Source organism: Dipodomys merriami, unplaced genomic scaffold, assembly GCF_024711535.1.
Source record: "Dipodomys merriami isolate MVZ:Mamm:240054 unplaced genomic scaffold, mDipMer1.0.p SCAF_240, whole genome shotgun sequence".
Taxonomy (NCBI): domain Eukaryota; kingdom Metazoa; phylum Chordata; class Mammalia; order Rodentia; family Heteromyidae; genus Dipodomys; species Dipodomys merriami.
This window is the reverse complement of record NW_027203827.1, coordinates 1,684,830-1,711,285: the sequence shown is the minus strand read 5'-3', so window position 1 is coordinate 1,711,285 and position 26,456 is coordinate 1,684,830. Positions and strand designations below refer to the sequence as shown.

The 26,456-nt window shown below is 34.1% G+C and overlaps 1 pseudogene; it reads right to left on the bottom strand.

Annotated features, from left to right (window-relative positions):
* Positions 1–18,722: 18,722 nt before the first annotated feature.
* Positions 18,723–18,822, bottom strand: LOC138835908 (U6 spliceosomal RNA; annotated as a pseudogene).
* Positions 18,823–26,456: the final 7,634 nt, after the last annotated feature.

Sequence of the window (26,456 nt, the reverse complement as noted above, 5' to 3'; positions counted from 1 at the left end):
GTTCCTCAAGGAAACTGACCCATAACTGGCAGTAATATCACTTTCATAAATGATGTAAGAAGAAAAGAACAAATTTCAACTCAAACTGCCTGATATAAAATTTACTTTGTCCCCTGTAAACAACCTTTCAATTCTATGTCTTGTTCCCAAAATGATTCGTATTTTATTCTTATCGTATTTTTTAATTAACATTAAGTAGTTGAATGGGAATTGCTGTTTGACAAAGCAGTTTATGAATAGTGTAAAGTGAGTTTTTTTGCCTTTTTTCACTCCTGAGGTTTGAACTCTGGGTCTAGGCATTGTCCCTGAGCTCCTTTGGATGAACACCAGAACTCTATCACTTGAGGCACAGAAGCAATTTCAGATTTTTCTGATATTTAATTGGATATAAGAATCTCACAGACTTTCCTGCCAGCGTTGGCTTCAAACCTCCATCCTGAGCCTCCTGAGTATCCAGGAAAACAAGCATGAGCCTCTAGTGCCTGGCTTAATACGATGCATCTTTTTTATTTTTGGCTAATCCTGGGGCTTGAACTCAGGGCCTTGGCAATGTCCTTGCAATTCTTTTCCTCATGCTAGCACTCTACGACTTGTGTCATAGTGCCAATTCCAGCTTTTTTTGTTTATGTATTACTGAGGAATCAGACCCAGGGCTTCATACATTCAAAGCAAACAGTCTACCACTAAGACACATTTCATGGATAATACAATGCACCTTGAGGTTCATTATCCCTCATTCCTCCCAATCCTATTTCATCCCTCAGTTTACATAATTTTGCAGAATATTCACTGGCTAGCAATATCACACATAGTCACTCAGAGGATATGTTACAGATAATAATTTATTGATAGTCTTATTCATCAACATACTAAACTCATTTATTACAGAATTCTCTGATTTTAAATTCTAAATTATCACTCAGGTTCACCCACTACTATCCTAAAATTTTTCTTAAAGTTAATGTAAATGCAATCTGAAATTCTTTGATAAAATACAATGATTCATAGAATGTCTAAAGTTGGACTATGAACATCACCTTCAGTTCTAGAACATTTTATCATCACTGCCTTCTCAAAATACTCCAATATTTAGTAGTAGTCACTTCCTGTCATCATTTTAAAATACCCTCTACTTGACCAACCATTACTTCATAATCTACCACTAGAGATGTGCCAATTTAAAAAGCTCATATAATTAGAAAACGTAGTCTAGGGCTGGGAAGAATGCTCAGTGGTAGAGCACTTGCCTTGCATGCATGAGGCCCTGGGTTCGATTCCTCAGCACCACATAAGCAAAAAGAAAAAAGCTGAAAGTGGGGCTGTGGCTCAAGTGGGGCTGTGGCTCAAGTAGCCTTGAGCTGAAGAGCTGAGGGATAGCGCCCAGGCCAGAGTTCAGGCCCCACGACTGGAACCCCCCCCCCAAAAAAAAAGTACTTGTTAGATTCTTATCTCTAATTAACCACTAAAAACGGGAATTAGCTCTGTGCCTCAAGTTGTAGAATGCTGGCATTGAGCCTAAAACGGCTTAGTGATAATGCACAGGCCTTGCAAACAACAACGACAACAACAAAAATATATCACATTAATTTCACAAAAGCACTTTTTAAATGCTGTGAACATTTCTTAGAAACATGAATATATGTCCCTGAAAAATGTTGAGTTAAAAAGTATAGAATATTTAGGTTTATGTTAAAGACATGACTATTTAGTTTGTTTAAGATATTTAGGCTATGATTAGGAATTAAGAATAATGATAATACATTGGGACTGGTTTTTTATTCTATTTTACTATAGTAATAAAATTATATTTGTAATGTTATATAAAAATACTCTTGTTTGGTATTTGTGTTATATTAAATAATAAACATTCTTAATTGATTTCCATAGGAAAAAAATCATTTTCTTCATGGTATAAATTCTTTTGTAATTTCAAACAATTAAGAAAATTAGTCCAAGGCTGGTTTGCTCTCAGACTATATTTGTTTTCTTGTTCGAGTTTTTATATGTTGGTAGAAATTAAAATTTAAAAAATTCAATGGATATTGGCATTCAGGAACAGATTCATAGGTACTAATATTGGAGTCGCATAAGTGGAATTGTTTTATTTCATTTCATAGTTTCACAAATAAATCATGATGATTATGTATTTTGTTTCTTTTCACTGCTATTGGCTCTTACATTGAGAATAATTTTTTTCCTAGCGAAGTAGAGAAAAGCAATTGGATTGACTAAGTAACATATGACTTTCATAAAATGCAGATGCATAGATTTGGGTCTCCTGTCATTTGCTAAAAGTTTCTTCCAGAAAAGGTTATCAATTACTTATTAGTGATGCATAATTCCTAGATATTGCAGTTATTACATCCAATTTTTGATTGAGTCATCTCTGTATAAACTCAAAAAAAAAGACCAAAAAAACTCAAATTACACAGAAAACACATCTTTGTTTTAAACGCTGTAGTTTACAATGAATTTTTAGCCAACACTGAAAACATCTTTTTAGGTATTCTGCAATTTGTGTGAAGTATTTTTAACAATAGTTTTCTTTATTTGCTGACATGAAATTCACATGCAATATATAATCTCTTTTTATTGTATATATTTTAGTGCTTCGGAAGTAAATTGGATAATAATAGGTTTTCCAAGCATAATTTTAACACACTTGCATTTCTTCAAATAGAAATGTTGTAAATTTAGAACAGACATTAAAGTAGATATAAAATTCTGTTACAGGAATATTTCCAGCATACATCCTCTATAGTGTGTCTTTTCAAAATTGATTTTTGGGGATTATTTCCAGTGTCTCACACATACTATTCAAGTGCACTGTCAATGAACTACATTCCCTGTCCAAACAAGTTTTTTACTTCTCTTTAATACATACATAGAAGTGTAATGGCTGGATCATCTACAATTGTCTTTGACCTTTTGAAGACTTGAATCTCACTTGCTAAAATGATCGCAGTATTATACAAATCATTCTCCTATATAGAGGCTATCAATTTCTCCACAAATGCAGTACTATATTTTGTGTCATATTTTTATATTAGGGTCATAGTAGTGAGTTTTCTTTTTCTTTTTTCTTAGATACTAAAGAGGAGCTTATTTCATATGCTCCTCCTATTGACTTAATTTACATATGTTCTTTAAAGAATTATCCTATTCAGGAAAAATTTACATAGAATTAGAAGATATAAAAATACTTAAGATTCAGACTCATTGTAGCATTAACACTGTAGGATTAACAAATATGTTCCCTGTATCTGTTCGATATGTTTTAATTGGATATGTTTTAACTTTGGTTATAGTGTCCTTTGAATTATGAAAGGCTATCACTTGATATAATCCAGTTTATTCTTGCTTTCTTTAGCCACTAATGCTTTCCATGTCAAATTTTTTGAAACCTTTACTGATGCAATGTCATTTACATTTATGTTTTATAGGTTTTCACATCTCACATTTAGTTTGATAATCATTTTTTATTTTAAATTTTAGTGTTAGGATGGAGGTAAGACAGGTGCCTGAGGCTCATAACTGTAATCCTAGCTACTGAGAAGTCTGAGATCTGAAGATCACAGTTTAAAGCCATCCCGAGCAGGAACGTCCATGAGAATCTTATATCCAATAAACCACTAGAAAACCAGATCTGGTGCTGTGGCTCAAGCGGTAGGGCACTCACGTTGAGCTGAAGAGCAGACGGACAGAGCCTAAGCCCAGAGTTCAAGCCCCATGAATGACAAAAAACAAAACAAAACAAAAAAGGATTGAGGTAGTAGTCTAAGATCATTCTTTAAATCTTGAGAGACAATAGTGCAAATACACCGATTTTAGATTCTATTTTTAATTCATAAAGTCATAGGATAGATTTCAAAATCTATTGACCATAAAAATAAGAATTTTTTGACAAATCTGTTACATTCTTCTATGTGTCTGCTTTTGTACTAGAACTATTTTGTCTTCACTACTAACATGGTAATAAGATTCAAAGCTAGTATGAAGGTTCAAGCTACACCATTTTACAAGGTTGTTCTGATTGACCTGTATTCCTTGAATTTACATACTAGTTTATTGAGCAGGTGGACCAATATTCTACAGAGATATCTAGATGTTTGATAGTCACTCATATTTGTACCTTGTACAAAACAAGACCCCAGATATTATATATAGAAAAATTTCTTTAGAGAATACATGAAGCAACCAACTAAAATCAATTTAGGAATGAGTTAAGATTTAGATAATGCTGTAGCATAATAAATCTGAATGATAACAACTTGAGCTGTACAACAGAGGAGAGTGAGAGGGGAAGGAATGATGGACCATGTAGGAACTATATGTCATTGCTATTGTGTTTCAAAAAACAGAAAGACTTCAGAGAAGAGAAGGAGAAAACTAAAGTGTCGTGAGTCAAGTTTCCTTTTAATCCATCTAATAGTTTGGACCAAAAGTCAGCGAAAATGGGAAAAAATAAAATAGAAAATGAAGCACTGTATATACCTGTTACAAATGTAAGAATTTGTAATAAGAATATGATAATTCCCAAAGAAATAAGAGAAAGAAGAGTTAAACTCTAAAGGGAAAAGGAATGAAGAGAGAAAACAAGCAAAGTAAAACCTTTATCAATAACAAACACAAGAGTTTGGAAGTGGAAAGGCAGTGGGAATATTCTAAGTAACAATAAAAATTGCTAGCGTGGATAGAATATGGAGCACATTTTATTGTATAATTTTGTAAAAACATACTAGGAATGAAAGTTTCAAAGTCATGATGTAAAACACTATTTGGATTATAATTAGGAAGCATAGCTCAGTGGTAAAACATTGGCCTAGCATGTGTGAAACAATGGTGTGATCTCCCAAACATTACAAAGTACACACAAAGCACACACATACAAAAACCACATAAACACACACATATACACCACATACACACATTTGGAATATTGATATAATTATATTAAACGGAGGAAATTATCACAGATAGTAAAAGTGTGTTAATATATGGAATCATGATATTGCACTACTATTTACAAGTTTAGTAGAAATAAAACAGTCACAATATACTTGGAATTTTAATAGATTAAGAAAACTGAAAATTAATAGGTGACATGAGAACCTATAAAAATAAGTTGAAATAATAAACATTTGGAAACATGTATCCTTTTATTTTGACAAAAAATTGATGTTACTGATATTTTAACTCTAGATTTAGAATATGATAGCTAGGTGCTTTATATAACACTAGCGATGGCTATACCTCTAATCATTTCACTCTGAATAGTTTTATAATAAGGTCACAGCGTTTCTCAGTATCTCCCGAATTACAAATCCTATTTACACTTCCCACCATAGCTAGAAAATGGATGCCAAAAATCACCATGCGGAGCTCAAACTTTTTTTTAATAGAAGTAAAAATATTTCCACAAAGTGACCAAGTAATGAAGCCTTTCTTAATAAAGTATGTGCTTCTTGAAAATACAGTATTTGTTACCTGGACAAATATATTTGTAAGTGTAAGAAAAAAATTATTTACAATTATTAATCATATAAAATTTAAGAAAATTTTTAATAGTCACATATTAAATATTATAAAAGCAAAATATATGTCTGAATAATTTACATGTGTAAATATCATGCAAAAATAAATTAACTAATCCTCTGAAAAAAAGAATTATCTTAAAGAAACAAAAGAAAACATTTAAGCACAAAATTTGAAATTTAGAAAATAAAATGAAGTCTACACTTAATTAAGTGTAAACCCTCTGTATATCAATTTTATAATAAAAATGCATTAACAAAGAAAGCAAAAGAACCCATGGATCAATAGCAACAGCAAAATCATCAGTAGTTCTTGTTTTGAGTGTACAAAAAAATCGATGGAAGAGATAACAATGTTCCTTCCCTAAGAAATGTACTCATTACCTTACCTTATTTATGTAACTGTAACCCCTGTGTACATTACCATTAAAATAAAATTAAATTGAAATTAAAAATAAACCAAATAATATACCAATTAAGAATTATTAGAAGCCATTGGTTAAAAACTTTGTAAAAAACTGCCTTAAGTACCCAAGGAATATATTTTGATGATACGATTTAAATACTTCAACCTCAGCAGAGAAGCAAAAATTTTAAAAACTGTTACAAAGTAAAGCAATAAATCAGAATAAATTACTATTATTAATAATCATAAGATTAATTTATTGTGGTAGTCAAAAATGTAAGAAATGAGGCAATATGCCATACATTTGAACTTAGTAAATGACAAAGAATTTTCTAGGTCTTTTTAAATTATCATAAGTTTAATTGAAACACTATTCTGTCACATCATATGATAATCAGATGAAGCTGATATTAGAGCAAAGAACAGATTGTACTAAATTCTTGAATGTTCATGTATATACTTATTTTGGTAGTGGGAAATTGTGGGTATTTCAATTTAGTGTATATTTTTTTTTGCTAAGCTGGTGTCATATCAGTGGTTAATTTTAGGATAGGTGTTACCTTTCCACAAGAACATGCACCTAATCTGTCCTTTTAGCCTTCCCATCATCAGTGGCATCAGAGATGAACACCATCTTGTCTAACCTGCTACCTTGACTGGCCTGGGTCCGCAGTCTTTCCAATCTTAGTAACTAGATAGTGAATGATGTTGGAAATGATCCAATGCACCCAGCTATAGAGTGAGAAGGAATTCCACTAACCTTTTGGCCTGGGTTCAGTTCTCAAGCCTCCTAAGTAGTTAAGAGTATCAATGGGAGCCCCTGGTGCCAAGCAGTAACAGTATTTTTAAAGCAATTAGACATATATGTGACTTAGGCTTATGATTACCTCAGGAAAAGAATAAAAGAGCAGTGAAGCATAGAGGACATTCAGAATTTTAACTAGGTACTCAGAGGCTGAATAAGCTTAGCTAGCTTCTCGGGAGTATGAGATCTGATGACCACTGTTCAAAGCTAGTCCAATCATGAAAATACAAGAAATTATCTAAAACAAAAAAAGAAGTGGCTGAAGTGGAAGACCACTATCCTTGGGTACAGATGCTTAGTAATAGTTCTTAGCCACTATCAAGCTTCAAGAATGATGAATGCATGCATGAGAACATGCACATTTGCGTTTGCATACTCGCATGTGCATGAACACACACACACACTCACACACACACACACACACACACACACACACACACACAAATGAGTATTTCAATGTGAAGTTCTTTATTCTTTTACTTTGCTGTACTTTATTTTCCTGTATTAGTTTACAAAATTACAAAATCAGCTAAGGAACTATTTACATAAAATTCATTATTTTTCTTTAAAATCTACTCTCTTTTTGGAAGCCTGATTTTATTTGACCCAAAAGTAACTTATTCACGAATTCAATTCATCACTCTGAATTTATAGTATTAGATGATTGTTTAGGTTCCTCCTAGCAATATGATTTTGTGAAATCCTGCATCAAGCAATATATTTCTTTCACTAAAAGGGAAGCCTCTGTCAAACAATTTATAATAGGTTTTTCTCCTCCTGGCATTCATCTGTATTTATATTATCTTCATACATTTAATGATCTGTCTGTGATGCCAAAGACTGCCGTGAAAGTAAAAACACCCTTCTCAGCTCTTAGCATTTGTGTACCATTCATAGATATGATGGTGTTTAAATGTTACTGAAATTGCTTTGGAATAAATAATATTCACCCTGATTATCTTGAGAAAAAAGAAATGGTTTCTCAGCACTATAGGTAAGAATTAGAAGGAAAGAAACAAAAGGAAAAGTGAGGAACAACTCAACACATAGATTCAAATGAAACAAAACAACCCAAGAAAACACAAATTAATTCAGTACTCAAGAACCTGCAGGAAATGAAAGATTTAAAAATAGTCAGCTATGACAAGCTTATGAAAATCCTGACTACATGGGAGTGCACTGTTGTGAGAACAGTGGCTAAAGCCCATACCAGAATGAAAGATCTGTACATAATACCATGCACTTGTTATTCTAAATTCCAGGAAGAATAACATAAAGTGGAATGAGGCCAAGATCATACACAAGTAGGAAGCCAGTTTCTATTTGAAAATATAATCAGGATAATTTAGGGCTGGGCATAGGACAAAGTGGTAAGAACACCCAGTTAGTGGGCACAAGACACTGAATTCAAACTGTAATATTAGGTGTATTAAAGATAAAAGCTATGATTATAAATAATTGGAATAATTGTAACACTTGAGTATTTGAGTGGAGAAAAATCCATGAGAGTGACAGAATTAACCCATGTTCCAATGCTTTCTACTTTAATGATAATGTTTATTGGTACTTCAGACAAAACACAGTTACCTTGCAAATGAGCATGGATGTGCATTTGGGTGATGGAAATATTCTCCTTTCACAGGTGTACATTAAATAGATTGTTTTGGGTAGATTGTAGTTCTTGAACTAAGAGCCTGGGTGATGTCCGTGAGCTTTTTTTCTCAAGGCTACCACTCTATTACTTTGAGACACAGTTCCAATTCTGATTTTCTGTTGGTTCTTTGGAGATAAGAGGCTCATGGACTTTCCTGCCCAGGATGGCTTTAAGCCATGTTCTTCAGATCTCAGCCTCCTAAGTAACCAGGATTCCAGGCATGAGCCGTTGATGTATTTAATAATTCAGTAATTGTATATTTACAGAAGTTATAAATTATCATTGTAACCTGTGTTATATATGTGTATTTATATATCAATACATACGGATAGAAATATTTTAACATATTATTGTATCTACAGTAGATATATGAAATCATCCTTCATTATAAAATAAAATGGCAACAAAACTTAATAGGAGCAAAACAAAGGGAATTGTGACACGTTTCTTTTTGTTGAATAAATTATGAATCAGTTTGGGCAAACCATCTCTACTTTAACAAAATTTATAATTGCTATTAATTCCAATCCATCTATTTGCCCATATTGTGCATCCTCACACATGAGTGTCAAAAACAAAACACACTTTTTGCCTTTGTATTTAACTCACCTGTTATAATTTAGGCGATAGATGAAGTAATCAAATAAAGATTAAAATAATAATAAGCGAGGTTTTTAGTTAGAGTTGAAAAAGATTTTAAAAATGATAATAGCTAATTAAAATGCATATTTCTTATTTTACTCTGCTGTTATGTCTCTAATTTCCACATTAGGAAAGTACATAGAAGGTTCTCACTAAATTATATGTACAATTATTAAAAATGTATTGAAAGAATATGTGCACAGTGTGTTTTTAGCTTATTGATACCTGTATGTGGTAGTGTGTTTTTTCATCTTCATTACGTTGTAATGAAGATGAAGGGAGGGATGTACTTATTCTTTAAAACTGGCTAGAGGATTGCTCACAGAAAGATAGTGATGAATTCTTCCAAAAGGTTAGAGTAAAATCACTTTCACAATCATGTTCATTACGGTACTATTCACCATAACCAAGTTATGGAAACAGACAAGATGTCCTTTGGCAGAGGGATGGTTGGCAAAAGTGTGTCATATATACAGAATTGGATTGCACCTATCCATTATGAGGACTGTTACATTATTTGCAAAGAAATGGATAGATCTAAAAATATGTTAAGTAAACGAAGTCAGAGACAGACACACAAAGGACCCATGTTCAATCTCATATTTGGAACCTAGAACTTTATACAAGTTTACAAAACAATAGTAACCAAATCATGCTATTTGCACAGGAGCATTTAAATGGTGTATTTTCTTATAAAATTGATCTTTTAATCCAACAAAATGAATACCGGGAAACTATCACTTTGAAGATGTGAGGGGAAGTCAAAGGGAAGGAATAAAGAGAGTTATGGAGTAAGAGTGAAGACATTATATTTAATGCAAATAATATGAAACTAGAAAAAATTGAAGTGTGGTGAGGTTTGGAAGGGCAGAGAAATGTTATATAAAGATCCATTATACTTTAAAAAGTCATTTATTGAATGGAAATTCCCATGTACAACTAGTTAAGATAAGAAAAATATGATTAAAAACAATGGATGCATTTGATCTTAAACTGTGTTCTCTTAAACCATGAATCAATATAATAGTTTCCTCCTCAGAAATTTTCTTTGAACTTTTTTTCCTCATAGTGACAGGAAAGTGATCAGTGCAATGAATATTAATACATGAAATTGCACATATAAAATCAACATAAAAATGTTAGAATTCATCACATCGTAAAATAACAGGTAGAATGTACCAAATGCTAATTGATTGTTTTTCCAAGTACTTTACCTATTGTATCTAAATTAATCCTCACAATAATTGCATAAAGTGGAAGTACTTACATTTTTAATTCTCAGATGATGATATTGAAGTCTTCAGAGTTGTAATTACTACTACAACGTTGCACACATTGTAAGTGTTAGCCTGAGGTTCATCTCCCACTGTCAATAAACCACATTCTATTTTATGACTAAAATACCAGCACTTAGTCTACAAATAATAGGAAAATTCCCCAGAATTATTGTGTACACTCATAATATTTCTCTTTAACATTGTTAGAAAATAGGGGACTGTAATATGAAAACTCAAAGTTCATAATCAATGCATACCTCCCTGGTGAAATGAACTGCTAAAGTATAAGATTCATGATTTCTAGCTCAAAATAATTGAAATCATATTTTATCCCTTCACTCAACACTGCACTGCCTGAATCCTATCTCTGTTTAACACAGTCTTACTGAAAGAATGAACTCCCCAATTCCTGATGGAAACAGACTGCATGTCTTATGGACCAATCATTTCCACATTGTAGCTCAGCTAAATTGTTTATCATTTTAAATATTTTGATTGCTTTTTATATCCAATATTTTGAGAGAAAGGTACTACTTTACAATGCTGTTAGAGCAAGACTGATATAAAAATCACCTCTCTCCCTAGATAAATATTTTACCTTTCCTATACCCAACAATGCACTCTGGCCTATCATTAATGTTAGGAACGAGAGGTTAAAAATCATAGACACCAAGACCTAAGCATGAATTAAAGACTTTCCAACTTCTGAATACAATTGGTTTAAAAAGACGTGAAGGGCTGGGAAGGTGGCTCAGCGGTAGAGCGCTTGATTTGCATGCATGAGGCCCTGGGTTCGATTCCTCAGCACCACACAAGCAAAAAGAAACAAGCCAGAAGTGACGGTGTGGCTCAAGTCGTTGAGCACTAGCCTTGAGCTGAAGAGCTGAGGGACAATCCCCAGAGTTCAGGCCCCACTACCAGACTCCCTCCCCCCAAACAAAAGACATCAATACTACCACATTTTTCAAAATTTGTTATGATACTGAAGATTCAATTATAATCTATTATTATAAAAATAACTGAAGCACAGTGACACAAAAAATAATTTAACTGCATCATATACATTCAAAGACAGTGCTAATAGAAAACAAAATTATAAGGATGTTACCCAATTCACTTACATTATTTTATTCTATTTCTTTTAGTTTCGAAAAAACTGACTTTTCATAAAATGATGCAAAAAAAAAAGGCCTATATGCCCACTTACATTTTCAGCTCTTAACAATATTTGTTTCAGAAATATCTTTAGCTGTATAGTCAATGAACAAAATAATACTAATATTTAAAGGGTTTTCAGAAATTGCAAGACTCGCTCTGGGATATTATATTGGAAAAGATATTCAAAAAACATTATTTGTTAAAGTTGTGATAGTTACTCCCACAAAAAACTATTAATGAAGAAACTTTTGTATGTAAAACACAACTACAAATGCATCCACAATCTGGAGGTGACACATGTTTTTTTGTTGTTTTTTTTTTTGAAATATATATCTAACAAGCAAAGCCACAATACTGATTTTCAGTCAATATGATGGGATATTCAAACCTAAAAAATATGGGGTTGATTATCTTAGTGTGAATAGATACGATCTTACAAAGAAAGTTACTTTCAACAGAAATCCGGAAAGAGTATATCCACCTTGAGTTTCACAGGAATAACCAGAGAGTAATAACTGTTTGGGCAAGTCAGTCAAAATCACTCCATGAGTATATCTTAAAAGTATGACCAATTTAAGAGGTCAAATACATATTTTGTATTGACAGTCATCTTATAGCAACAACTCATTACCTAATTATATGTGTTTCTTTTTACCTAACATATACTAAGACCTGAAAATGATCTCTTATATCTAACTTAATTTTGTAAATGTTTTAATTATGATGATGTTATTATTTAACAAGTAAAATGTACAGAAGGGTGGGTCCACTGAAATGACAGGACAGAACACTGATAAATAAAAAAAAAAATTGCAACATAGCTCTTTTCAGCCTCTCTCTGTTCTTATTGGCAACCAACAATGCAACAACACACACACACACACATATAAACACACATGTGTGCACATGTACATACACATATACACACATGCCAAATTCAGGGTTTATTGTAAAAAAAAGTTCAAATACAATATTAGTGATTAGGACAAATGATAATTTGCCTTATTACAAAATAATACATAATCCAGTCACCATGATTGTTACATTTTACCTGCCATTCCACTCGTGACCACTTAATTTATTTTAGGTAATTAATTAGCTAATTCATTTCTTCATTAGTTTAGTACTAATATTAGAGCTTGAACTCAGGACCTGACTCTGTACCAGAATTTGTTCTTTGTTTTGTTTTAGTTTTCTCAAGGCTAGCATCTTACTGCTTGTACCAGAGCTCCTTTTCTAGCTTTTGCTGGTTACTTTCAAACCAGAATCTAATGGACTTTTTTTTCTTGGTCTGGTTTCAAACCATAATTATCAGATTTAATCTTTCTGATTAGCTAGGATTAAAGACCTGAGCCACCCGTGTGGCTCCTACTTTTTCCTATACTTATCTAATGCACATACCCAGATAGTAATTTAAAACTGAGAGTATAGAAGCAAGATGTGCAGTGATTATATTGTCCTGCCAGAAACTCGTTAGTAATGTAAATTTCTTCTTAAGACCATACACAAAAATACTTAAGAAGAAATCTGATGAAGTGTGTGTTTATGTGTGTATGTGTGTGTGTGTGTGTGTGTGTGTGTGTGTGTGTGTGTGTGTTGTTGCAATATGTTCCACATATAAGCACTGTGCAGGGGTGTCCAGCCATTCACAGTAATTGAGTGCATATCTGCCTTGAGCTACAAATTCATGGACAATGTCTAAGTGTCCACTCTCGGCTTCCCAATGAAGACGGGTATACTCATCCTCATCCCTAGTATTCATATGAGTGGCCTTATTGGAAAGTGGCCTCTGCACTATAGTAAGCTGCAAGGCATGCACTCTACCACTGAGTCGCCTTCCCAGGCCAAGGATTAAGATACTTGTCTGTAATTTGGTCAAAGGTATGTTTCTTTATGTAGGCTACTAAAAATATATTTACTAATTTCAAGTAAATACATAAACTCTATTTCATCTCTTTTATCAAATAAAAAAATAAAATTGTTTGCTTTGTAAATTCATCAGAAACATGGATTTTCTGGCTAGCTAAGTCATTGCACATCGGTATCTCTCTTCCTCTCTCTCTTTCATGATTCTCATAGACAATATGGTTGCTCCATAATTATCCTAATCTATTTTGCTTTCATTTTTTTGGTTGCATCATTTCACTTTCTTCTCTGCCATTTCCCAAACCAGAACCACATAAACAGAACCATCCAGAAGTGGTTCTGTGGCTCAAGTGGTAGAGTGCTTGCCTTGATTTGAAGAGCTCAAGGACGGTGCCCGCGCCCAGAGTTCAGGCCCCATAACTAATTTTTAAAAAAAGAATTTAATTCCTTGATAAATCTAGGAACAGATCTGACTGAAATCAGTTGAATCACACTTTTCCTGCACAATGAAGGAATAGGTGCAGGCTAGGAAAGCAGCTAGAGAAGGCAGGCTGATTGTATCTATGACAAAACTTTGTGGAAAATGGTATCGAGGATTACTTACTGGTATTCCACTTGCACTGGAAGCATGATGCTGAACTGTTGATTGGTGATTCTGAACTATTGCTTTGATCATTATATTCTCCAAGAGGAAAAAATGAAACAATTGATATCAAAGGACTACTAACACATTTTGACTTGTCATTAAGCATCTTCAATCATCAAAATCAACAGAAGACAATAGACAGGCTTACTTTTTTAGATGAAAACAAATGTCTTTAAAAAAAACACGGAATTGGAAGATGGCGGAGGAGAAGATAGAAGCTAAACAAGCTCTAAAATAGAAAGCAGTTTTAGAGTTGCAGTGAATAGTCCTAAGCCAGAGAATCACATCAAGAATGCCTTCATAGGACAGAGAGTTAGGCCAGAGAGGGAAAATCCAGGCAAGGAGAAAGCTCTGAGCACTTGCCAGCAGCCGCTGACTCAGAAGCAAAAGTGGCAGCGGTGGCCTCAGTCGCCATACCTAAATCACAGAGAGTCCGGGAAGAAGGAGCCAGACAGGGCAGGTGAGCGGATTCTACACAACACCAGCAAGAACCGACAAGGAACAGTCATCTTCATCCTGCAGTTTGCAGACCAGAGACAACGCAGGAACCAAGACTCAGCGTGAGTAGAAGCCTGACATCCTCACTCTCCAACTCAGGCCTTGGAAGAAATCTAGAGTCATTTAGCATGTCACAAGAAACTAACTGACCTGGCAGACTCAGCTCCACCCAGCTAGGGCACCAGCCCCAGGAGTGGCTTTCTTCACTGGGTAATCAGAGCCATAGGCTGCTCCTCCCTTTAGCAGCCTTGATAATCAATTGAAATTCAGTAAACAGAAACTCTGAGAATGGCTCCAGGCTGAGTGCTGTGAGTTTCTCACAAACCAGCCCCCGGGAAAAGCTACTGTTTGCTAAAAGGCCTCAACTCTACCCAGAACCTAGCCTCATCACAACATCTCCAAACATGAGGAAAAAGTCATATCCCTCTTTTGTGATACTCAAAGGAGATCTGCCTAACATTGAACTAACCTGGGAAGAGGATCACAAAACCCTGGGTAAGGCAGTGCATTTTTCTGCCTGTTCAAATTGACTTAATAAACTAACCAAAGAAGTGAAGGATCTCTATGATGAAAACTTTAAAAACTTTAAAAAGTTAATCAAAACAGAACTTAGAAAATGGCAAAAACTCCCATGCTCCGGGATTGGAAACATTAGCATCGTGAAAATGGCAATACTTTCCAAGGCTATCTACAAATTCAATGTGATACCTATCAAAATTCCAACCTCGTTCTTGAAGGAAATAGGAGTGGCAGTCCAAAAATTCATATGGAACAGTAAAAGACCCCGAATAGCAAAAACGCTCTTCAAAGGAAAGAACACTGCTGAAGGAATATCAATACCAAATTTCAAACTCTACTATAAAGCCATAGTAATCAAAACAGCTTGGTACTTGAACAAGAACAGACCTCAGGACCAATGGAATAGAATTGAAAACCCAGAAATGAACCTACAGTCCTATAGCGAACTAATATTTCAAAAGACAACTAAAAAATTAGAATGGAAGAAAGACAGCCTCTTCAATAAATGGTGCTGGAAAAATTGGTTAACTACTTGTAGAAAACTAAAGCTAGAGCCTTATCTACCACCCTGCACCAGAATCAACTCCAAATGGATCAAAGGCCTTGGAGTCAAAGCAGACACTCTGAAAACATTACAGGATGGAATAGGGGAAACCCTAGATCTCTTTGGCGCAGGCCTACATTTTCTTAATAGAGACCCAGAAACACAAGAAATCAAAGAAAGATTGAACAAATGGGATTGCATGAAGTTGCAGAGCTTCTGCATGGCAAAGGACATAGCCAGCAAGATCTATAGCAAGCCAACGGACTGGGAGAAGATCTTCACAAGCTATACAACGGACAAGGATCTCATATCTAAAATATACTTGGAACCCAAAAAATTAAATCCCCCAAGAGCAAATCCTCAAAGAAACAAATGTCCAATAAATAAGTGGGCTAAAGACTTAAAGAGAAACTTCTCTGAAGAAGAAAGATGGATAGCCAATAGACACATGAAGAAATGCTCAACCTCCCTAGCCATAAAAGAAATGCAAATCAAAACAACATTGAGATACCACCTCACCCCAGTTAGAATGGCAAAAATCAAGAACTCTAACAACAACAGATGCTGAAGGGGGTGTGGACAGGAGGGAACCTTATTTCATTGATTGTGGGAGTGTAAACTTGTTCAACCACTTTGGAAATAGTATGGAGGTTCCTCAAAAGACTCCACATAGATCTCCCCTATGACACCCAGCAATCCCACTTTTGGGCATTTACCCAAATGTTTACAAACAAGACCACACTAAAGCTACCAGCACAACTATGTTTATTGCAGCATTATTTACCATAGCTAAGTTATTGAACCAACCCAGATGCCCCTTACTATATGATTGGATCAAGAAAATGTGATATATATACACGATGGAATTCTATGCCTCCATCAGAAGAATGACATTGCCCCATTTTTTAGGAAATGGAAAGACTTGGAAATAATTATATTAAGTGAAGTAATCCAAGCCCAAAGAAACATAGGTCCCATGGTTTCCCTTATTTGCAATATCTAGTATATGTATGATTCAAGCAGAAAAGCTCAGATTAGGTGAAGTTAGGAAAATGAACCCTAAGCTATGTATTTAAATGTTTATTTTTCTTTCATGCATTTGTTTTTAACATATTTATAAGATTATTTCTTTGTTGCTTTGTATGTCCCTCCCCATAGTATAACCCCTGCTTTCACTGTATTTGATGTCAGCATCATTTGTGGAGGGAGAGGGGAAAAACAAGTCATTTAAATAAGGATACAAGTGGACCCGTTGCCACAATGAGAAGTACATGTTGTCACGTTGAAAATGAACTTTACAACTTTAGTGGGGGGGGGGGGAAGGATTGGGTAGGGAGACTAGGGGAGGCTGCGAAGGGATGGGAAATGTAAACAAAGGATGAGGCTACAATGCTTGATAAGAAATGTAATCACTATCTTCCCATGTAATTGTAAACCCTCTGTACAGTATTTTCACAATAAAAAAAAAAAAACGAAAAACAAGGTATTTAAGTAGTCATGCAAAAGACTTCTATTTTACTACTGCATTATACATTTTTTTCTAATGTTGAGAACCAATAAATAATGGATGTATTAGAAAGCTCTTAAAGCTCATATATTGAATAGTAAGTTCTCTTACACTATATCATTGTATTTCCCAAATCATTTACATAGAAGGCATTGTTTCCTATTTTCTCATTCCTAGAATAAGCTGCACATGAAGACACCACTGGTCCTCATTTTCAGTCTGTGCATTTGAATACAGAGGAACGTCTTTCCTCTGCTCTCTATCATTTCCCTCCTCTCCAGTTAGAATAATTTAAAATAGTAAAAATGAAAAAACAGAAAATAAATCATGGTGAAAAAACATGCAGGAAATTCACCAGATTTTTCTGACCAGTTCAACCAACGTGAACTATTCGGGAAATACATGGACACCTCATTCCCACTGGTACTCAAAGTCTATTGTTAGGCAATTCTGATGACGACCATCAACTAGATGAAAACGTGAGGAATGGTATCAATTGCAAGAAAATAATGGAGAAGAATGCAAACAAATTTCTTCTTTGGGCTTACTGCAGTGCAGAGACTACTTTTCAAAAAGGCCACTCATATGAATACCAGGGATGAGGATAAGTATACCCTTCATCATTGGGGAGCCTAGAGTGGACATGTAGACATTGTCCATGAGTTGGTAACTGAAGGCAGATATTCATGCAATAACTGTGAATGGTTTGGCACCCCTGCATAGTACTTATATATGGATTAATACCTGAATGGATTCTTTCTTAATTCATCATGATGCAGATACCAATCTCCAAACTAAAGGCCTCTTGACCCCCTTGCATCTTGCTGCTGGGAAAAGAAATAGCAAAGATATGCTGTATCTCCTTCTGTTGAACCATAATTTCAAACCGGGTCTGAAGAACAACTTGGAAGAAACTGCATTTGATTTTGCCAAAAGGATAAGTATGTATCACTACCTCTTTGAAGTTATGGAAGGCTGTACAAATTATTCTCCTACATAGTAATGGTTTGGTTAATTTCTTAAATTTCAAAAGTGCCATTCCATCTTTTGTGTCCCTACAAAATATTTTCATAATAAAAAGCAACAGCAATATCTTAATTTAAAAATTCATGGATTCCATGGTATTCTTCCATGTGAATTGCCTCACTTTGATGTCAAAATGTATTCAAGAGTTGTTTGTATGCATCTATAATGATTTCTGCAGAGTTTGGGTTTTTTTGTTTAATTTTACCTTATCTGTTGAAATGAATAGTATAGAAACTAAAGTTATTCCTGGTGCTTGTCTGAAAAAAAGTATATCAAAGTTTGTATAAAGTCCATAATCTATTTCATTATCTTCTAGATATAATACTTTGAAGTCTACATTTTTATAATATATAGGTTCATTAATAAATGTCTCCTTTCAGATTACATTCCATATAGAAAAAGATAAGATTCCTTTTTTCCTAGGTCCTTATAGTATTTTATTTCTTTGGGATAAGATGACAATATTATCTAATTTCAAGTTTTGTAAAGGTTATGCTATGTAAGAGCCTTTGTAAAGTGAAGATTTAATACACTGATGTCAAACTAACCTTTAATTCTATGAATTACATGTATTGTTACACTTGTATTTTTGTAATCAACTTTTTAATAACTGCTTTTCATTTCTTGCATTTGAAGAATGAAAAATATGGAATAGTTCACGAATTTTTGTATCATCCTTCTGCAAGTGCCATGTTAATCTCTGTAATGTTGTCATTTGGTTAGGCCTGCTGCTGAAGCATGTAGTATCCTCTAAATTTAAGTAGTTAATGATGCAATCTTTATACAGGCATATATCCTTGGTTGCCTATTTGTAACAAGGAGCCCTTATTGTTCCTAAAATGCTATTGATCTTATTTCTCTAAATTTCTGTGTATAGTGGGAAAAACTTACATTGTTTGGTCGATTGCTCACATTTGCAATTTTTGTCAATGACTATTTTGTTGTTTTCATTTTAAATTTGATCATATTTTGAAGTCTTTATAGCTAAGTCCAAAGGTGATGCCTTTTCAAGTACTCACTAATCAACTGAGTTAGCTTTGTGGAGCTAATGGATTCAAAGGAAGTCTTGCTTAAGAGCTACTTCTAAACTTCTGCATCTTAAAAGTTCGCAAAGGAGTCTCACTGGCACAAATGTCTTCCTGACGCTTTACCCTTCTCCCATGTAGAAACAAACCAACCAGAATATCTTACCCTGACAGCATAGATTGTCTTACTGGAACAAAACTAATCTTAGTTACAAGGGTCCATAGAGCGATTAACAGTTCAGACCGAATTGTTCAGAATAGAAGGTATTTTATCAAAATATAATTGTTTATTATACCTATCATTTCAAAAGTAGCTAAAGCCAAGAAGGTGAAAAAAGTGTTCATATGCATGATTACCTAATATCCTGGTCTGTCTACCATCCAACCAGGCAGGAACTTACACTACTGACTTTCTATCACCAAATATTTCCATAAAACTTGGAGAAGTCCATAGGTTTCTCCTCGATATTAGGCTTAAATTATTAATATTTTAATCACAGTGTTTCCTCTTGCCTCCAGGCTTACAAATGGTAAAGTTTTAGGTCTAACTCCACCAAAAACTGAGGTAGAGATAATGGAATAATACTTTAAAACAGAGTTGCCATTGATACCCTAACCACAACAGAACAATGCATAACAATTTCCTATATTATAAGTACTTATATATTTTATATTTCTATGTGCTGATCTTAAATTTCTAGAATTGCTAGAATTAATTGATAATTTGACAAATAAATTGAAATTTATTCCCATAAACAAATTGGAATATAAATACTTAGGTTTAGAATATATATTAGAATATAAAAAGTATCAAAGCAATGTCTTCGTTATAAACTTGTGATACCTTCTAAGTGTTCTAGGTCTTCTGAATTCACATAGTAAAAAAAACAGTATTGTTTTCCTCCAATCTATAAGATATTTTACACTGCTGCTGTGTTTATTGTCTTAACTCGCTGGACCCAAAGTGTTTTTCTCCATATTTCTGAAGCATTCTTACTGATTATACCCAAATTTTGCTGATATGATGTGTAAAAACTATTATTCTTCTGTAGCACCCACAGGTTTGAGGATACCAAGTCCCAGTTATCTGCATCATCATATAACAAGGGCAAGACTTCTGACCTTGGCCCATGCAACATGCTAACGGAAAGTAATTGAAGACCCATCTCAATTTCTAATTTCCTATAATATTTCAGGGCCCCAATTCCTTTTAGGAATTAGTAGTAAGCAATTGTGAACTGTAAGGCAACTTAAAATGAAAGATGAGATCACAAAATATGAGAGAAAGTACTGTAGTTCAAACTTTCAATTTACAGATGACCAGCCCATATGAGTAAACAAATTCACAAATGTCACAAATTATTTTTATACCCCTCTCCTAATGATAAATGAAAGATTTCAGTCCAGCGTAAGTAGGCCAAAAATAATTACTAGAATGATAGATCCATAATTGTTCTACCAAGGCTAGGAAATCTTGACTTAGAAGTCAAATATAATTTAGAAAATCATTAATTGAGAAGATCCTTAGTGCTTCAAAACACTGGTACTTCAGGAAAACTTAGTTCTGTATTATAAAAATGTTGTCATTCTCAAACCAATGATAACCTACATTTAATCTTCTGAAAGTATATTCCTTTTCCAATAAACTTTTAAAAATCTTATTCACCAAAATAACACTTGACAAGTAGATAATAGTGACATTAAAAGTTTTTCAAGTGTAGGAATCAAGTTACAATAGAGATGATTTATTTACCCAGCATAAATGCCAAGTAAGTTCAACCATTCATTAAAGTGTAGAAATAGTATCTCCCACCATTTGCGTTGCTCAGTAGGTGCCTTCCAGAAATGTGTTAAATAGATCAGCCTTCCATGATTCAAACCCAAATATTAGCTAATAACGTGAATTTCTTCACATAAGAAGGTACATTTTAAAGTCACTAATAGTTGCCTTATCATGTGTTGCCTTATCATATGGTTTCCCTATCTGTCTAACATAGTAAGGAATATGACTTTAAGTTTTGCATATGGTTAATCATCAGAGATGTGACAAACATAAAATCTGTCTTCTATTTCTATCATATTCCTCTACTGTAGTAAAAATTAGTTTTTTTTTCTTTTTCCAAAACTTAGAGGTAGTAGAAAATATCATCCCATGTAAAATAAAATAATCACACACCATTGTACAAAGCCATTTATAAAAGCTGGTAGTTAGGTATAAATTCTGAACGATTTTTAAACTTTCTTGTTGACTAAAGATTAATCTTCCAAAAAGAAGAGAATAAAATCATATCTAGGTGCTTCACGTCTCCAGTCTTGCAAATTGTTATTGCAGTTCAAGTATATGCAGGATTGAAACTCCATGGAATGTAGGAATGTATATAAACCTTTCAAATTCTAAACAGACAGTTTAACAGAATGACTATCAGGAAGTTGAAACCAGAAAGGAATAATAGTAAAGACATAAAATGAATGAAAAATGGAAAATGGGCAAGTACAGCTAGAATACTAATGTACACAAGTAATAAAGGAAGTTGTAAATCTGAAATAAATCTTGGAGAAAGGGTTGGTTCACATTGATAGAAGGAATGACTCTGAACCAGGAGCATTTGATAATTAGATGGACATATTTAATTGTAACACACTTGCACAACCTTTTGAAATTCAGTTAAAAACACAACTACAAATAAAAACACACAATAATCACAACCAAACAACAATCTCTATAGTGTATGTATATGACCTCACAAAATTTTAAGCAGTTAATGAAGGGCAGTCTTTGGAAAAGCAAACAAAGGTGTTCAAAGAATGCAGTTCGGGGTAGGGAAGAATTTTGAACAGATATAAATAGATTGTCAAAGGTTATAAATCATTTACAGGTGCTGCAAATATTTTCTTCTGTGAGTATTCTTTGTCTGAAGTGGTTACTCCAGTCCTCAGCCACACTTGATAGCTTGTGAATATAGAATGGAAGAAAGAAGATCAAGAACCCATTACACCACTGGAGAGAAAACAGTCCTCTATGGTTTCTCTCATTTCTCTTCACTACTCTTTTCTCATACTTTTAATAAAGTCAAGTGATTTTGAATTATATCTTTCCTTCTTTTTCAGAGAATTACTGTTTGGTAATTAAATGACAATTCACAAATTTTGATGTCTTTTTTGTTTTTAAAGAACTTTGAATTTAAATTCCACTGCAACCTTGTTTCACACAGTGAGAGTCCATTTCCTGGGTAAGGACAATTCTCAAGGGAACCTAAAGGATTTACTGCAAGGTTTGTGAGATTTGTTTGTTTAGTGTGAAAATATGCCATATTCACCCACATTGCTCCCTCTCAGCTAAGTCTCCATGGATTTCTTTGCATGAAAGCCTATTTTCCCAGGTAACTTTAAATTTTCTTGATAGGCTAAGTTGTTAAAAAGTTTGAACAATTAAAATTTACCTGGCATAAAATTTAAAACTCTTTTGAAATTCTTTTATCAGAATCGCGAATTCACCAATCCTAATTCCACCTTTACCATCAAAAACAGTTCGCATGTGTTTTCATGATATAGTGTCCATGAAACTATTATTTTCCAGTGGCTTTGTTATGCGTATATATGACCATATAAGTTGATGCTGAGCAAAATGAACTCCAAGATATGGAGAGATATTTATTTGTGGTTGTAGTTTTTGATGTACTACGTGATTTCTATTTTCTTTGAGATTTTCTCCTATGGTTTATCCCCTGCTGTGTTTGATTTTGGTACCCTGTGTATTGTGTATACATTTACCTTAATTTGGGAAGGGGACAGGAACAACCAAATGGTGAAATAAAGGACAAAGGGCAAACCAATGCAATAGCAATACTCACAAGACAATAAGTTGGAAATGTACATTACAACTTGTGAGGGATATTGGGGTGAAGGAAAAATTGTGAGAAAAATTAGAGAGGGCATAACAAGTTTGAAAAGTTATGTATTCACTACCTTACAATGGCTGTAACCCCACAACACATCATTTTCACATTAAAATTAAATTATAAAATAAGATGATGAAATAAAATTTCACTGTTTTGGTATTGTAAATATTATTCTTTATGTAGTATTTTTTTAAAAAATAAGTATTATTTGGAATCTAATTTGAATTATTTACCTCTTCTTTATCAGAGGGTAATCAACTTGAATGATATCCAACTAGATAATTTTTTCACAATATACTTGTCAATATTTTGAAAATAGAATAAATTTAGTACTTTCTTATAGTAAAACAGAAAACAGTTTAATTCTATGGAAACCCATAACTTTTAAAAGTAAATAAGTTGTTAAGAGGACAGAATGTATGTGTTCTTCAAAATTCCTAAGATTAATAACTACTCATTTTCAAATTCTGAACATTCCGTACCTGAGAGATTCAAAATTTACCTGTTTGCATGTTTTGTAATTCTGCAATAGATGCATTTTCCAATGGGGTGTTACAGACTGAGAAGTAAACAGAAAAAGAGCCACATTCTGGTATAGGATAAAACTATGAAGCATGTTATAATTAATTCTTCAAGCGTAGCAGTTGGTTCTCAGATTAAGCTATTATTTCTATGACCATCAATCACAAGATTTATGCCATAAAGTCATCCTAGAGCAACAGTTTCCAAGTTGTAGGGTGCACCTCAAAATTCCCTTAATTCACATCAAGAATAGCTAATCTCCATTGTGAAAATACACTGCACCTCTGCTAATGTGATGCCCTCCGTGTTCTGGAAAGAACACCACAATAAACTGTGTTGCATCATTTTTCCTCCATTGATATTCTTGCAAATATTATTTATATTCATACTTTTTTAACTATCAAACATAATCAGGATGCTAAGGTTGGAAGATTACAGTTCAAAGCCCACTGAACTAGGCCCTGAGAGGAGACTCGAGCTGGGACAGCTTCTTTACAGTTTTTGTTTTTGTTTTAGGGATTCTAGAAAAAGAACAAAATCCTTGGCTTCAACCAGCCCAGTTCTTGGATTCAAAAGAATGCATCTAGGTCACCCTCCCCTTAAGAACTTAACCCATGTTTGTTCTGTTAAGGACTGACCAGTTAAACAGATAGCCAGTAATCCAGCTCATGCTGGCATGCTGGCTACATCCCGAGTTTACTATACAGTCTGCCTTTTTCACATGCTTATGTTAAACTCCACTAAACTCCTTTGTGTATGTTTACCTCAAGCTCTGCTTTATCATTGAATTCGTGAGTCATTTAAACCAAAAGTGATAGGCTGGTTTAAACAGCCATTATGTGACAAAGTGTAACTTCATTGGCCACCTGCGTGTGGTCTGGTATTACTGCAATCGTTTGGGTGCATGAAAATCTCATTGGTCGCCTACTTGACCAGGCTTCACCTTGTGATTTTTGCCTTTAAAAACCTAAGCACGTGGGCCACTAGGGGTCGCAGTATCAGGTCCTGAGCCTGTCCTGGGGCCCTGGCTGGTCAGTGTAGGAACCTTCTCAATAAAATTGCTTCTTTAATAACAACTTTGTTGCGGTGGGCTCAGTCACTCCGGACGACTAGGTGGGCTTGCCTGCCTGTGTAGGGGTCTTCCTACTACACCACTCAGGCAGGAAGGTTCCCTAGATTCTTTTCTCCAATAAACTTCTCAGCAAAAGCCAGACAAAAGTGAGGTGAGGTTGAAGTGGTAGGGCACGAGCCTTGAGAATAAACAGGCTCAGAGACAGTGTCCAGTCCCAGAGTTCAAACCCCAGGAAAAACCAATAAAACAAAAACAAAAATAAAACAAATCCCAAATCTAGCATTTTTCTCATTGTGTACATAGGCACATAATTAAGGAAATTGCTTCCTATGTTACATACAGGTTGAAGAAAGAAGATGTCACACAATTATTCTCTTCATACCATGTTATACCAAAGCCTCAAAAAATTACCCTTTTTCTAAATGTATAAATTAATTTCATCCATTTGTTGGCAACTCTGTCTACATTATTCACATTATCATTTTATACATGAGCTGTTGGAATTATCTATTAACTGAGTTCTAATTATGGAAACGACTTGTACATCTCATTGTTGCAATGGGTCCACCTGTAACCCTAGTTAAACGATTTGTTTTTAGAGAATATGTCCAGCAAAGAATCCATAACTTAACTCTACAAAAGTAGGTGCACTGAATCATTTTGGAATTAATTTTGTTTTCTTGGGAAGTTTATCTTGTCGTTCCTTTTGGGGAAACTTAAAGTCATATTTCACTTTTTTATTGGTTGTGGGGCTTGAACTCTGATCCTGGGCACTGTCCCTCAGGTCTTCAGTTCAAGTTGAGCGCACTACCACTTTAGCTACAGCACCACTTCCGATTTTCTGGTGGTTAATTGAAGATTAGGGTCTCATGGACTTTCCTGACAAGGCTGGGTTTGAACCACAATCCTCTGGTCTCAACCTCCTGAGCAACCACCAGCACCCATTTCATATTTGCATTTATGTGCACTGAATGACACTGTATAGGCAAAGAATGGAAATTTTAACCAAATGATGACATTGCAGCTTTTCAGAAAAATTGAGGTAGCAGTAAATATGTCCTCCTTTTCCATTTTGTTACATTAATGAGTCATGAGCTATGGGACTCTTACATTAGCATCCTGTGACATCTGTATAGGTGTATTTATAATCAGAAAATGTTCATAGAGAAATATAGAAAGACTAAGACTTTTAGAAAACAAAGGAGATAAGGTGTGAAAGAACAGCATAGAAGGAGATACATTTATCACGCAGAGATTAAAAACTAGCCTAAGAGATTTAGAAAAGCCTAGTTGACAACTAGTTCTTCAATAACCAAAAATGGTTCTCTAGACCAGTTTCTGGTATACATTAGTTACTATCGTTTATTCCTTCCATCTGGAGTTATTCCTTATTTTCTTTCACAACTATTAATTAGCCTCTGCCTTTTTGGTGCCAAAACTGACCAAAAAGATTTCAAAATCACACTTAGACAATTTTTCACTTCGTGATTAGCAGTGATGGCAGAAAATCTTGGAATCCTTGAATTTCCAGAATTAATCTTCAGCTGACATCTAAGCACACTCCTGCCATTAATTGCTGTGACTTAAAGAACAAAATTTTTTCAACACAGTATCCTAACATAGGTATAGTACATGAATTAGGGTCTATTTTCAGTTGTCAGTATGGAAGGAGCAATTATATATTTCAAGTATGCATTCTTTATTTTCCATTTAATAATTTTTTTTGGCCAGTCCAGGGGCTTAAACTCAAGGGTAAGTAATTATTCCTGAGCTATTTTTTTCTCAAGGCTAGCACTCTACCACTTGCATTCCTTCCAGTGTTTTTCTTTTTTATGTATTACTGAGGAATTGAACCC